Source organism: Oncorhynchus gorbuscha, unplaced genomic scaffold (assembly GCF_021184085.1).
Source record: "Oncorhynchus gorbuscha isolate QuinsamMale2020 ecotype Even-year unplaced genomic scaffold, OgorEven_v1.0 Un_scaffold_552, whole genome shotgun sequence".
Classification (NCBI taxonomy): domain Eukaryota; kingdom Metazoa; phylum Chordata; class Actinopteri; order Salmoniformes; family Salmonidae; genus Oncorhynchus; species Oncorhynchus gorbuscha.
The window spans coordinates 479,491-495,498 of record NW_025745383.1 but is presented as its reverse complement, the minus strand read 5'-3'; the positions used below and the strand labels follow the sequence as shown (position 1 = coordinate 495,498).

At 44.5% G+C, this 16,008-nt stretch overlaps 1 pseudogene; it reads left to right on the top strand.

Annotated features, from left to right (window-relative positions):
- LOC124018629 overlaps positions 1 to 13,141 on the top strand; it is a 32,656-nt pseudogene extending 19,515 nt beyond the window's left edge.
- The last annotated feature ends 2,867 nt before the right edge of the window (positions 13,142 to 16,008 follow it).

Genomic DNA, 16,008 nt, shown 5'->3' with positions numbered 1-16,008 from the left:
TTCAGCTCATAGTGTCTCCTGTTACTGTCCTCCCTTCCACTGACTGTTATGTTCAGCTCATAGTGTCTCCTGTTATGTTCAGCTCATAGTGTCTCCTGTTATGTTCAGCTCATAGTGTCTCCTGTTATGTTCAGCTCATAGTGTCTCCTGTTATGTTCAGCTCATAGTGTCTCCTGTTACTGTCCTCCCTTCCACTGACTGTTATGTTCAGCTCATAGTGTCTCCTGTTACTGTCCTCCCTTCTACTGACTGTTATGTTCAGCTCATAGTGTCTCCTGCTACTGTCCTCCCTTCTACTGACTGTTATGTTCAGCTCATAGTGTCTCCTGTTACTGTCCTCCCTTCCACTGACTGTTATGTTCAGCTCATAGTGTCTCCTGTTATGTTCAGCTCATAGTGTCTCCTGTTATGTTCAGCTCATAGTGTCTCCTGTTATGTTCAGCTCATAGTGTCTCCTGTTACTGTCCTCCCTTCCACTGACTGTTATGTTCAGCTCATAGTGTCTCCTGTTACTGTCCTCCCTTCTACTGACTGTTATGTTCAGCTCATAGTGTCTCCTGCTACTGTCCTCCCTTCTACTGACTGTTATGTTCAGCTCATAGTGTCTCCTGTTACTGTCCTCCCTTCCACTGACTGTTATGTTCAGCTCATAGTGTCTCCTGTTATGTTCAGCTCATAGTGTCTCCTGTTATGTTCAGCTCATAGTGTCTCCTGTTATGTTCAGCTCATAGTGTCTCCTGTTACTGTCCTCCCTTCCACTGACTTATGTTCAGCTCATAGTGTCTCCTGTTACTGTCCTCCCTTCCACTGACTGTTATGTTCAGCTCATAGTGTCTCCTGTTATGTTCAGCTCATAGTGTCTCCTGTTACTGTCCTCCCTTCCACTGACTGTTATGTTCAGCTCATAGTGTCTCCTGCTACTGTCCTCCCTTCCACTGACTGTTATATTCAGCTCATAGTGTCTCCTGTTACTGTCCTCCCTTCCACTGACTGTTATGTTCAGCTCATAGTGTCTCCTGTTATGTTCAGCTCATAGTGTCTCCTGTTACTGTCCTCCCTTCCACTGACTGTTATGTTCAGCTCATAGTGTCTCCTGTTACTGTCCTCCCTTCTACTGACTGTTATGTTCAGCTCATAGTGTCTCCTGCTACTGTCCTCCCTTCCACTGACTGTTATGTTCAGCTCATAGTGTCTCCTGTTACTGTCCTCCCTTCTACTGACTGTTATGTTCAGCTCATAGTGTCTCCTGCTACTGTCCTCCCTTCCACTGACTGTTATGTTCAGCTCATAGTGTCTCCTGTTACTGTCCTCCCTTCTACTGACTGTTATGTTCAGCTCATAGTGTCTCCTGTTACTGTCCTCCCTTCCACTGACTGTTATGTTCAGCTCATAGTGTCTCCTGTTATGTTCAGCTCATAGTGTCTCCTGTTATGTTCAGCTCATAGTGTCTCCTGTTATGTTCAGCTCATAGTGTCTCCTGTTATGTTCAGCTCATAGTGTCTCCTGTTACTGTCCTCCCTTCTACTGACTGTTATGTTCAGCTCATAGTGTCTCCTGTTACTGTCCTCCCTTCTACTGACTGTTATGTTCAGCTCATAGTGTCTCCTGCTACTGTCCTCCCTTCCACTGACTGTTATGTTCAGCTCATAGTGTCTCCTGTTACTGTCCTCCCTTCTACTGACTGTTATGTTCAGCTCATAGTGTCTCCTGCTACTGTCCTCCCTTCTACTGACTGTTATGTTCAGCTCATAGTGTCTCCTGTTACTGTCCTCCCTTCCACTGACTGTTATGTTCAGCTCATAGTGTCTCCTGTTATGTTCAGCTCATAGTGTCTCCTGTTATGTTCAGCTCATAGTGTCTCCTGTTATGTTCAGCTCATAGTGTCTCCTGTTATGTTCAGCTCATAGTGTCTCCTGTTACTGTCCTCCCTTCCACTGACTGTTATGTTCAGCTCATAACTGTTTCTTTTGTCTTTCTGTTGTCTGGTGGTCAAACCAAGAGTGTTAAAACAGTTTGATTCTGGAGAACCCTTCCCCCTCTCTCTTCCTCCCTCTCCAGTTAATGTCACCTCTCCCAGCTCTTACCAACACCTACCCATGAGCCTCTTCTCTTTCCATTTACTGTAACCAGCATCCTCTTCCACTGAGCACCAACCGACACCGGACGTATATGGGCGTTGAAGAGTAGTTGAAATTTGGTCAGTCCAGCCTGACCTTAATTTCAACGTCCACAGGCGGACTGGACTGGACCAAATCTGAACCTATTAAAGAATTATGTTTGGATTGTACAGTCCAACACAAAATAATAGTGGAGTACAGTAATGAAAAGTGGAGTACTCTACTGTATTGCACTCTATTGTACTGTATTGTACTGTATTGTACTCTACTGTAGTGCACTGTACTGTACTGTACTGTATTGTACTGTATTGTACTCTACTGTAGTGCACTGTACTGTAGTGCACTCTACTGTACTGTACTCTACTGTAGTGCACTCTACTGTACTGTATTGTACTCTACTGTATTGCACTCTACTGTAGTGCACTCTACTGTACAGTACTGTATTGTACTCTACTGTACAGTACTCTACTGTAGTGCACTGTACTGTATTGTACTGTATTGTACTCTACTGTAGTGCACTCTACTGTACTGTACTGTACTGTATTGTACTCTACTGTATTGCACTCTACTGTAGTGCACTCTACTGTACAGTACTGTATTGTACTCTACTGTATTGCACTGTACTGTACTGTATTACATTTACATTTAAGTCATTTAGCAGACGCTCTTATCCAGAGCGACTTACTGTAGTGCACTGTACTGTATTGTACTGTATTGCACTCTACTGTAGTGCACTCTACTGTACAGTACTGTATTGTACTCTACTGTAGTGCACTACTGTACTGTACTGTATTGTACTCTACTGTAGTGCACTGTACTGTATTGTACTGTATTGCACTCTACTGTAGTGCACTCTACTGTACTGTATTGTACTCTACTGTAGTGCACTCTACTGTACTGTATTGCACTCTATTGTAGTGCACTCTACTGTACTGTATTGTACTCTACTGTATTGTACTGAACTGAACTCTACTTTACTGAACTGAAATCTACTTTACTGTACTGTATTGTACTCTACTGTACTGAACTGTACTGAACTCTACTGCATTGTACTTTGCTGTACTCTACTGTACTGAACTCTACTGTACTGAACTGTACTGTATTCTACTGTACTGTGCTGTTTTGTACTGTACTGAACTCTACTGTACTGAACTCTACTGCACAGTACTGAACTGATCTCTACTGTACTGTACTGAACTGTACTGTACTCTATTGAACTATACTGTACTAAACTCTACTCAACTCTACTGCACTGAACTCTACTTTACTGAACTCTACTGTACTGATCTCTACTTTACTGAACTCTACTGTACTGATCTCTACTTTACTGTACTGTACTGGACTGGATTGAACTCTACTGTACTGGACTGAACTCAACTCTACTTTATAGAACTCTACTTTATAGAACTCTACTGTACTCAACTCTACTTTATAGAACTCTACTGTACTCAACTCTACTTTATAGAACTCTACTGTACTCAACTCTACTTTACAGAACTCTACTTTACTCGACTCTACTTTACAGAACTCTACTTTACTCAACTCTACTTTACAGAACTCTACTTTATAGAACTCTACTGTACTCAACTCTACTTTATAGAACTCTACTTTACTCAACTCTACTTTACAGAACTCTACTTTACTGAACTCTACTGTACTGATCTCTACTTTACTGTACTGTATTGTACTCTACTGTAGTGCACTGTACTGTACTGTACTGTATTGTACTCTACTGTAGTGCACTGTACTGTATTGTACTGTATTGCACTCTACTGTAGTGCACTCTACTGTACAGTACTGTATTGTACTCTACTGTAGTGCACTGTACTGTACAGTACTGTATTGTACTCTACTGTAGTGCACTGTACTGTACTGTACTGTATTGTACTCTACTGTAGTGCACTGTACTGTACTGGACTGGATTGAACTCTACTGTACTGGACTGAACTCAACTCTACTTTATAGAACTCTACTTTATAGAACTCTACTGTACTCAACTCTACTTTACAGAACTCTACTGTACTGATCTCTACTTTACTGTATTGTACTCTACTTTACTGTACTGTATTGTACTGCACTGAATTCTACTGTATTGTACTGAATTCTACTGTATTGTACTGTACTGAACCCTACTGTATTGTACTCTACTCTACTGTACCGAACTCTACTGTATTGTACTCTACTCTACTGTACCGAACTGTACTGAACTCTGCTGTATTGTACTGAACTCTACACTGCTTTGGTCTGCTGTGGTGTGATGTCTAAACTTGTGTAACATGAGGAGAATGACATCCATAATTATGCAGTTTCTCTGTAGTATAGGGGACCATGATGTAAATGTGTTACCGTGTAAATCCACTTCACTTACTGTAGTTCAATAACCAACTCAAGGTGTGATGTTGTAGCTGACCCCATTCTTCTGCAGACATCTTTGAATGTTAATTCTGAGCAGGTATTTCAAAGTTTTTGGGAAACGTGGTCGCATAAAAGAGATGTATAGTCTGTCCTTCCTTATAGAAAGAGGGGGAGAGATGTATAGTCTGTCCTTCCTTATGGAAAGAGGGGGAGAGATGTATAGTCTGTCCTTCCTTATGGAAAGAGGGGGAGAGAATATACAAACACAAACTGTCCCAAAGACCAACTGAGTCCCAGACTATGATATCTGGAGCAGGACAGCTGATATGAATGAGGTGTGTGTGTGTGTGTAGAGCGTAGGCCTGTGTGTGTGTGTGTGTGTGTGTGTGTGTGTGTGTGTGTGTGTGTGTGTGTGTGTGTAGAGCGTAGGCCTGTGTGTGTGTGTAGAGCGTAGGCCTGTGTGTGTGTGTAGAGCGTAGGCCTGTGTGTGTGTGTAGAGAAAAGGCCTCTGTCTGTGTGTGTGTAGATAAAAGGCCTCTGTCTGTGTGTGTGTGTGTAGAGCGTAGGCCTGTGTGTGTGTAGAGAAAAGGCCTGTGTGTGTGTGTGTAGTTACAGGTGTTTAAAAACAAATCTCTTGAGTCCAAAGGAGGGGCACTGCCCCCTCCGGGCCTCCCACCCTGCCGTACTCGGCAGAACCACATTCCTAACAGTTCCTGAGGAGAACCCTGAGATCTGTGTGTGTTGAGCCTTGACCCTTTCCCAGGTATCGTTGAGTCCAACCCGGGAAGTTCCGTCTGGGGAGAATGAGTTGCAGGAGAGAAGAGACTTTGTGGAGCGAACACGGCAGGCCGTACAGGTAACACGGTGTAATATCTCTACCTGTCTGTCACCGGCAGGTAGCCTAGTGGTCAGAGCGTTGGGCTAGTAACCCAAAGGTTGCTGGATTGAATCCCTGAGCTGACAAGGAAAAAAATCAGTCGTTCTGTCCCTGAGCAAGGCAGTAAACCCACTGTTCCCTGTGTGCCGAAGACGTGGATGTCGATTTAAGGCAGCCCCCCGCACTTCTCTGATTCAGGGGGGTTGGGTTAAATGTGTTGGACACATTTCAGTTGAATGCATTCAGTTGTACAACTGACTAGGTATCCCCCTTAACCTACCTCTATAACGGAAAAGAAAAGGGGATTTCTGCAGCTACATTTGATTGTTGTAGCTGCTGCAGCTAACACTGTGTTGTTGTAGCTGCTGTAGCTAACACTGTGTTGTTGTAGCTGCTGTAGCTAACACTGTGTGTTGTTGTAGCTGCTGTAGCTAACACTGTGTGTTGTTGTAGCTAACACTGTGTGCTGCTGTAGCTAACACCGTGTGCTGCTGTAGCTAACACCGTATGCTGCTGTAGCTAACACCGTATGCTGCTGTAGCTAACACCGTATGCTGCTGTAGCTAACACCGTATGCTGCTGTAGCTAACACCGTGTGCTGCTGTAGCTAACACCGTGTGCTGCTGTAGCTAACACCGTGTGCTGCTGTAGCTAACACCGTGTGCTGCTGTAGCTAACACCGTGTGCTGCTGTAGCTAACACCGTGTGCTGCTGTAGCTAACACCGTGTGCTGCTGTAGCTAACACCGTGTGCTGCTAACACCGTGTGCTGCTGTAGCTAACACCGTGTGCTGCTGTAGCTAACACCGTATGCTGCTGTAGCTAACACTGTGTGTTGTTGTAGCTAACACTGTGTGCTGCTGTAGCTAACACTGTGTGCTGCTGTAGCTAACACTGTGTGCTGCTGTAGCTAACACTGTGTGCTGCTGTAGCTAACACTGTGTGCTGCTGTAGCTAACACTGTGTGCTGCTGTAGCTAACACTGTGTGCTGCTGTAGCTAACACTGTGTGCTGCTGTAGCTAACACTGTGTGCTGCTGTAGCTAACACTGTGTGCTGCTGTAGCTAACACTGTGTGCTGCTGTAGCTAACACTGTGTGCTGCTGTAGCTAACACTGTGTGCTGCTGTAGCTAACACTGTGTGCTGCTGTAGCTACAACTGTGTGCTGCTGTAGCTACAACTGTGTGCTGCTGTAGCTACAACTGTGTGCTGCTGTAGCTAACACTGTGCTGCTGTAGCTACAACTGTGTGCTGCTGTAGCTACAACTGTGTGCTGCTGTAGCTAACTGTGTGCTGCTGTAGCTACAACTGTGTGCTGCTGTAGCTACAACTGTGTGCTGCTGTAGCTACAACTGTGTGCTGCTGTAGCTACAACTGTGTGCTGCTGTAGCTACAACTGTGTGCTGCTGTAGCTAACACTGTGTGCTGCTGTAGCTAACACTGTGTGCTGCTGTAGCTAACACTGTGTGCTGCTGTAGCTACAACTGTGTGCTGCTGTAGCTACAACTGTGTGCTGCTGTAGCTACAACTGTGTGCTGCTGTAGCTACAACTGTGTGCTGCTGTAGCTACAACTGTGTGCTGCTGTAGCTACAACTGTGTGCTGCTGTAGCTACAACTGTGTGCTGCTGTAGCTACAACTGTGTGCTGCTGTAGCTACAACTGTGTGCTGCTGTAGCTACAACTGTGTGCTGCTGTAGCTACAACTGTGTGCTGCTGTAGCTACAACTGTGTGCTGCTGTAGCTACAACTGTGTGCTGCTGTAGCTACAACTGTGTGCTGCTGTAGCTACAACTGTGTGCTGCTGTAGCTAACACTGTGTGCTGCTGTAGCTAACACTGTGTGCTGCTGTAGCTAACACTGTGTGCTGCTGTAGCTAACACTGTGTGCTGCTGTAGCTAACACTGTGTGCTGCTGTAGCTAACACTGTGTGCTGCTGTAGCTAACACTGTGTGCTGCTGTAGCTAACACTGTGTGCTGCTGTAGCTAACACTGTGTGTTGCTGTAGCTAACACCGTGTGCTGCTGTAGCTAACACCGTGTGCTGCTGTAGCTAACACTGTGTGTTGCTGTAGCTAACACCGTGTGCTGCTGTAGCTAACACTGTGTGTTGTTGTAGGAGATGAAGGATCAACTCTCCAGTCCCTCTGTTGTGGCCCAGGCAGAGAAGAAGAACAGACAGGTTGGTTTGCCTGTCTACACACTATTTCTCTCTCTCTCTGCACACCTTTATGTTGATACACGTTGACTTATGCAGGCATCTCTTCTGTCTCACACGTTGTAACATCAGCTGGTCTCTGTCTATCTCAGGCTCTGATGGGTGCGTCTGGGCAGGACAGGTCTGATGGTCTGGAGTCTCACCTGGTGTCAACCAACTCCAGATACATCCAGGATCAACAGGAACAGCAGCAGGTAGGATGGAGGGAGGGAAGAGGGTTAGCGTGAAGGTTTCTGTGTCTCCTTGATATTTAAGGAACAAGATGATGGCTCATGTGATGATGGTTTAGGGCTGAGCTGCGGTGTGGACATGAAGCTATGGTTGGGGTTAGGATGATGATGATGATGATGATGATGATGATGATGATGATGATGATGATGATGATGTTCTCCACAGTTGATCATGCAGGACCAGGATGAGCAGTTGGAACTGGTGACAGGAAGCATCAGAGTACTGAAAGACATGTCAGGACGCATCGGAGATGAACTAGACCAACAGGCTGTGTGAGCACACACACACACACACACACACACACACACACACACACACACACACACACACACACACACACACACACACACACACACACACACACACACACACACACACACACACACACACACACACACACACACACACACACACACACACACACACACACACACACACACACACACACACACACACACTTGGTGTTGAGGGTCAATGGGAGTAATGGGAAGGGAATAGGGGTTGGAACCTCTCCACCTGCTGCCCTTAAGGGACCACACCTCCCACTTAAATAGCCACCTCGTGTGTGTGTGTAAAGAAAGGACATACCTAGTCAGTTGTACAACTGAATACATTCAACCGAAATGTGTCTTCCACATTTAACCCAACCCCTCTGAATCAGAAAGCCTTTAATCGACGTCATCGGCCCCCCGGACAGCAGTTGTTGTTGAGAGATAACCGCCTTGCTCAAGTGCGTGGTTTTAAAGGGTTCAAGGAGCCTCTGTGTGTACTGAACGTTTACATGTGAATTCCATTGTTGTCATGTAATCTCACAGTATACTTCCCATGCGGAGACGTGTGTGTTTGAAGGGTTCAGTGAGTGTATACTTTACGTGTTCATTGTTTGAGGGATTCTCCTGTATGTTCCGGTGTTTTAGGGGTGTTTTAGACGGTTTGCTGTGTGTGTCTCAATGGTCTAAGAGTGTGTGTGTGTGTGTGTGTGTGTGTGTGTGTGTGTGTGTGTGTGTGTGTGTGTGTGTGTGTGTGTGTGTGTGTGTGTGTGTGTGTGTGTGTGTGTGTGTGTGTGTGTGTGTGTGTGTGTATATGTGTAAGCAGCAGGTAGCCTAGTGGTTAAGAGCGTTGGGCCGGTAACCAAAAGAACACTGGTTTGAATCCCTGAGCCGACTTGGTGAAAAATCTGTTTGTGCCCTTGAGCAAGGCACTTAACCCTAATTGCTCCTGTAAATCGCTCTGGATTAGAACGTCTGTTAAATGACTCAAATGTGTGTGCCTAACACCTATTTTGTCCTGTATGTTCCAGTATGCTAGGAGAGTTTGGAGAGGAGATGGACCAGACAGGTTCTAGGATGGACTCTGTCCTCAAGAAGATGGAGAAAGTCTCCCACATGACCAGCAGTGAGTTAACACACACACTCCATCTCTGTCAGTTGTTCTCTCTCACACACATAGATGACAGGTATAACACCAAGTCACCCTCCCTCTCTTTACCTTAATATCACTCTCTCTCCCTCTCTCTTTTCCTCTCCGTCTCTCTCCCTCTCTCTCTCTTTTCCTCTTTCTCCCTCTTTTCCTCCCCTCTCCCTCTCTTTTCCTCTCCCTCTTTTCCTCTCCCTCTCTTTTCCTCTCCCTCTCCCTCTTTTCCTCTCTCTCTCTCCCTTTTCCTCTCTGTCTCTGTCCTGCTCTCTCTCTTTCCCTCTTTCTGTCTTCCTCTCTCTCTTTGTATCTCTCTCTCTCTGTATCTCTGTCTCTCTCTCTCTGTTTCTGTCGCTCTCTCTCTCTCTCTCTGCCTCTCTCTGCCTCTCTCTCCCTGTCTCTGTCTCTCAAGTTTCACATTCAAATTCAAGCTGCTTTATTGACATGAAAAACAATGTCTATATTGCCTTAGCAAAAATGTATACAATATACACTAATAAAATAATGAATAATAATAATATGGTAGTAAATAATACACATAAAGAAAATAACAATACCATGGTAACAGTCAATTAGAAATCTAATAAATATAAGACTCAATATGGAAAAGGAAACAATAACTAACTTATAACTGTCATCCTCACCATTACATCATCACTACAACTACCACCATCATTACTACTACCACCACCATTACTACTACCACCACCATTACTACTACCACCACCATTACTACTACCACCATCATTACTACTACCACCATCATTACTACTACCACCACCATTACAACTACCACCACCATTACAACTACCACCACCATTACTACTACCACCACCATTACTACTACCACCATCATTACTACCACCACCATCATTACTACTACCACCACCATTACTACTACCACCACCATTACTACTACCACCACCATTACTACTACCACCACCATTACTACTACCACCATCATTACTACTACCACCACCATTACTACTACCACCACCATTACTACTACCACCATCATTACTACTATCACCACCATTACTACTACCACCATCATTACTACTACCACCATCACTACTACTACCGCCACCATTACTACTACCACCATCACTACTACTACTACTGCCATCATCACTACAACTACCATCATCACTACTACCACCATCACTACTACTACCACCATCACTACAACTACCACCATCATTACTACTACCACCATCACTACTACTACCATCATCACTACTACTACCACCACCATTACTACTACTACTGCCACCATCACTACAAATACCACCATCATTACTACTACCACCATCACTACTACTACCACCATTACTACTACCACCATCACTACTACTACCATCATCACTACTACTACCACCACCATTACTACTACTACTGCCACCATCACTACAAATACCACCATCATTACTACTACCACCATTACTACTACCACCATCACTACTACTCCTACTACCACCATCACTACTACTACCACCATCACTACTACTACCACCATCACTACTACTACCACCATCACTACTACTACCACCATCACTACAACTACCACCATCAGTACTACTACCACCATCAGTACTACTACCACCATCACTACTACTACCACCACCATTACTACTATCACCATCACTACTACTACAACTGCCACCATCATTACTACTACAACTGCCACCATCATTACTACTACCACCATCATTACTACTACCACCATCACTACTACTACCACCACCATTACTACGACCACCATCATTACTACGACCACCATCATTACTACGACCACCATCATTACTACGACCACCATTATTACTACGACCACCATTATTACTACGACCACCATCATTACTACGACCACCATCATTACTACGACCACCATCATTACTACGACCACCATCATTACTAATACCACCATCATTACTACGACCACCATCATTACTACGACCGCCATCACTACTACTACTACCGCCATCACTACTACTACCGCCATCACTACTACTACTACCTCCATCACTACTACTACTACCGCCATCACTACTACTACTACCGCCATCACTACTACTACTACCGCCATCACTACTACTACCGCCATCACTACTACTACTACCTCCATCACTACTACTACTACCGCCATCACTACTACTACTACCGCCATCACTACTACTACCATCACTACTACTACTACTGCCATCACTACTACTACTGCCATCACTACTACTACCGCCATCACTACTACTACTACTGCCATCACTACTACTACTACTGCCATCACTACTACTACTACTGCCATCACTACTACTACTACTGCCATCACTACTACTACTACCGCCATCACTACTACTACTACTACCGCCATCACTACTACTACTACTACCGCCATCACTACTACTACTACCGCCATCACTACTACTACTACTGCCACTACTACTACTACTACTACTGCCACTACTACTACTACTACTACTGCCATCACTACTACTACTACTACTACTACTACTGCCATCACTACTACTACTACTGCCATCACTACTACTACTACTGCCATCACTACTACTACTACCGCCATCACTACTACTACTACTACTGCCATCACTACTACTACTACCGCCATCACTACTACTACTGCCGCCATCACTACTACTACTACTGCCGCCATTACTACTGCTACCGCCATCACTACTAACTACCGCCATCACTACTACTACTACTACTGTCGCCATCACTACTACTACTACTACCGCCATTACTACTGCTACCGCCATCACTACTACTACTACCGCCATCACTACCACTACTACTACCGCCATCACTACTACTACTACTATCGCCATCACTACTACTTCCGCCATCACTACTACTACCGCCATCACTACTACTACCGCCATCACTACTACTACCGCCATCACTACTACTACCACCATCATTACTACTACCACCATCACTACTACTACCACCATCACTACTACTACCACCATCACTACTACTACCACCATCATTACTACTACCACCATCATTACTACTACCACCATCACTACTACTACCACCACCATTACTACTACTACCACCATCACTACTACTACCACCACCATCACTACTACTACCGCCATTACTACTGCTACCGCCATCACTACTACTACTACCGCCATCACTACCACTACTACTACCGCCATCACTACTACTACTACTATCGCCATCACTACTACTTCCGCCATCACTACTACTACCGCCATCACTACTACTACCGCCATCACTACTACTACCACCATCATTACTACTACCACCATCACTACTACTACCACCATCATTACTACTACCACCATCATTACTACTACTGCCATCACTAAACTGCTATCATTACCATCACCCCTACTACCGCCATCACTAAACTGCTATCACTTATACTATCCATACCACTACTATTTGGAATGATGCTAAGTTACTGCTTACTATGTAGATGTTATTATTCAGCGGCCCTCAGGCTATGGCAGGCAAGTACATATTAGCATCTCTAGACTATACACTCGTGATTGTGACGTGTGTGTGTGTGTGTGTGTGTTCTCTCAGGTAGGAGACAGTGGTGTGCCATTGGAGTACTGGTGGTCATCATGGTAGTTGTTCTCATCCTCTTCTTCACCCTCTGAGTATGGACCTCTCTTCACTACACGACTCTACCGCACTCACCCACTCCTTCCTGGGGATGAACCATGAAATGGATGAAGGGATGAATGGAGGCATCGATATAGGAAACAAGGAATCCAATCCAACCCTCGTCTTTCCTTTGTCATAGAATTCAGTCTCTGAATAATCTATCTTTCTGGTACTCATCACTTTGTCTCTCTCTCTGGGTTTCTGTCTCTCTCTCTGGGTTTCTGTCTCTCTCTGGGTTTCTGTCTCTCTCTCTCTGGGTTTCTGTCTCTCTGGGTTTCTGTCTCTCTCTCTCTGGGTTCCTGTCTCTCTGGGTTTCTGTCTCTCTCTCTCTGGGTTTCTGTCTCTCTGGGTTTCTGTCTCTCTCTCTGGGTTTCTGTCTCTCTCTCTGGGTTTCTGTCTCTCTCTCTCTGGGTTTCTGTCTCTCTCTGGGCTTCTATCTGTCCCCGTTTCCCACCTCTCTCACCACCCATATCAAAGGAGAGCAGTGAGATGACGGTTACATTCTATTATATATTCAGGCAAAGCTAAGATGTCTCTTGTGTGTGTGTGAATGATGGTACAGACTTGGGAGGAGGGAGGGAGATGTCAATGTTGCCTTATCTATTTTTATACGTCTATGAGATGATCTATGGTCTTCATCCCAAATAGAACCCTATTCCCTACATAGTGCACTACTTAGGACTGGTGAAATCACCTACATCCTAGATCAGTTGTTAGGTCAACTTCTACCTTGTTCCAAATCATCTGGCCCGTTGGAATAGCTTTATCATAGGAGGTAGAAGCTACCCCTAGACATGTTTTATGTAGTTTCCCCTTCTGGATAAAGGATTTGAGGATAGTGATCTGATCCCAGATCTGTGGAGATGGGAAAGGTCAAGCCTATGGTGATAGCTTTACCATAGTAACAGTTGGAGTTCTGGGTTGCTGGGCAGGAAATTAGCAGCACAAGTTAATTTGAAGCTCTTTCGCCCCCTAGCGGACATTAATGGCCATGTCCACATGTCATAATGTGAGATACCACACTGACTGATGTGATCTCACATTTTGAGTTTTTGGGGGAGTGCTGATATAGGATCAGTTTTGCCTCCTACTCTGAGATGCTTGATGACCCTGAGGTGCATTTTATGCTATTGTGTAAATAAATCTAAATGTAATGCTTGACATTGTGGGATGTGGACTTATTTGGCCATTCTCAAGACACATCTCTCTATGGGAGAGTTTCCTGCCTGGTGTCTTTTGGTTGGCACTGCCACCTTGGTCCCAATGGTACCCGTTTGTGTGGGATGGTTGGTTGTGTATTTAGGGTTCCTGAGTGGCACAGTGGTCGAAGGCACTGCATCGCAGTGCTAGAGGTGTAACTACAGACCCTGGTTCGATTTCAGGCTGTAGCGTAACCGGCCGTGATTGAGTCCCATAGGGCGTCACACAATTGATCCAGCGTCGTCGTAAATAAGAATTTAACTGACTTGCCTAGTTAAATGAATTTACATTGTACTGATTGAATCACTCAAGTATTTTTCCATTCTGTTTGATCAGTTTGAAAGGTTGTAGCTCTGTTCTACTGAAAACTGTACTGGTTTCCATCTATCACATTGTCCAATGATTTAGGTTTATTAGGAACTCTCTCAGGGTGCATTGACTGGTGTAATAGGCCCTGTTCTAATACCTCCTTCACCTATTCCTCAAGGAAATCACCACTGATCTAACACGATCTGGTTGGTCAGAGGACGCAGTGGAAAGTAGCCTAAATTCCACCTATCCAACTTTGTCAGATCAGTGATTGTGCACAAACAAGGTTGCATTAGAAGGGTTTGAACAGGGCCTGATTCTTCCAAGTCAAAAAGGAAAAGGTTAGCTAGCATTTATCCACTTCAATGACCAGTGTTTCTCCAGCTATGGAAATGACTAACCATTCAAGAGTTATTGTGGGAAGAATGTATTGTGTAAATAGCATACAAAATGGCCGCCTTCCTGCTTTTGTTTGCTTGCATGTTGAAGGGAGTTTAGAACTGTATTTTGTTGCCATGTGAGTGCAGTTCACATTGGTGAAAGGTTGGTTTCATTGAATTCAGTGTAATGTTTTCCAAAGTCTATGAATTCTATTTGCCTCTTAACCCGAACAACATGTGCTGTAGTTGTCGGCCACCCTGTCTATGAATGAACATAGGAGTCATTTCAAATGCTTTGCCGGATCCGCCTGAAACGTCAAGGAAACACTCCTTTTTGTACGATAAATGTTTTGCCGTCATTGTAGTTTCTTGATGAAAATGAACACTTGTTCTTAATAAATCATATGCTTTTAAAGTGTTTGATCAATGCATTTTAGTTCCGAAGGGAAACTCTCCACTGTTGAGGCAGTTCAGTGAGCCACCGGGATTCAAGCCCATGTTCAGACCACGTTCTCAATTGGAAATGATCTTTCAATATCAAGCGTGCGATTCCGCTGATCTGATTGAATGCCAGCCCTTGGAGACATGCTTTGCCCTTAGACTGGCTTCAAACCTATGGGTGGTGTATTTCAGTTGAAGACCTTACACGGGAATGAAAGAATGAGCATGACGACCTACACTCAGCACCAATTTGCAATATTCCAGAATACTTTCCATGCCATAGAGAGCTGTCCTGAGTACTGTAGCGCTGGAAAAAGCGTGTGTGAAATGTTTGCGTCACGCATACCTGAAACAAACCGCTATGAACAATGAGACCTGCGTGAAGCATCCAACAGGCTGCGGTAGGTCTATACATAGCAATTTGACATGATATTTCCAAACTCAAAAGACAGTACAAGTACATAAGACTGAATCCACTGGATAAAAAGACAAGGCAGGAATGTTTGTTCTAAATGTGGTACACATGCCTAAGTTGTGACTCCTAACTCAACTTAATATTTACAAACCATGAAGACGACAGCACAACTCCATAACGGGCGACTAAAACACAGTAAAAACCACACGTATTTGTTACAAACCTTTTATTAAGATATTCAGATTGTTTTTCATAATTTGTCTTTTTTACAGTAGTTAATGTGCAATTATCTTTATTACTGGGTCACAGTTAGGATTTCAAAGTTATTGGCACTTGGAACACTGGCATGTACATGGGTAGGGGTCAGGAAGAGGGGGGGTAACACTGCATGGGATAGGG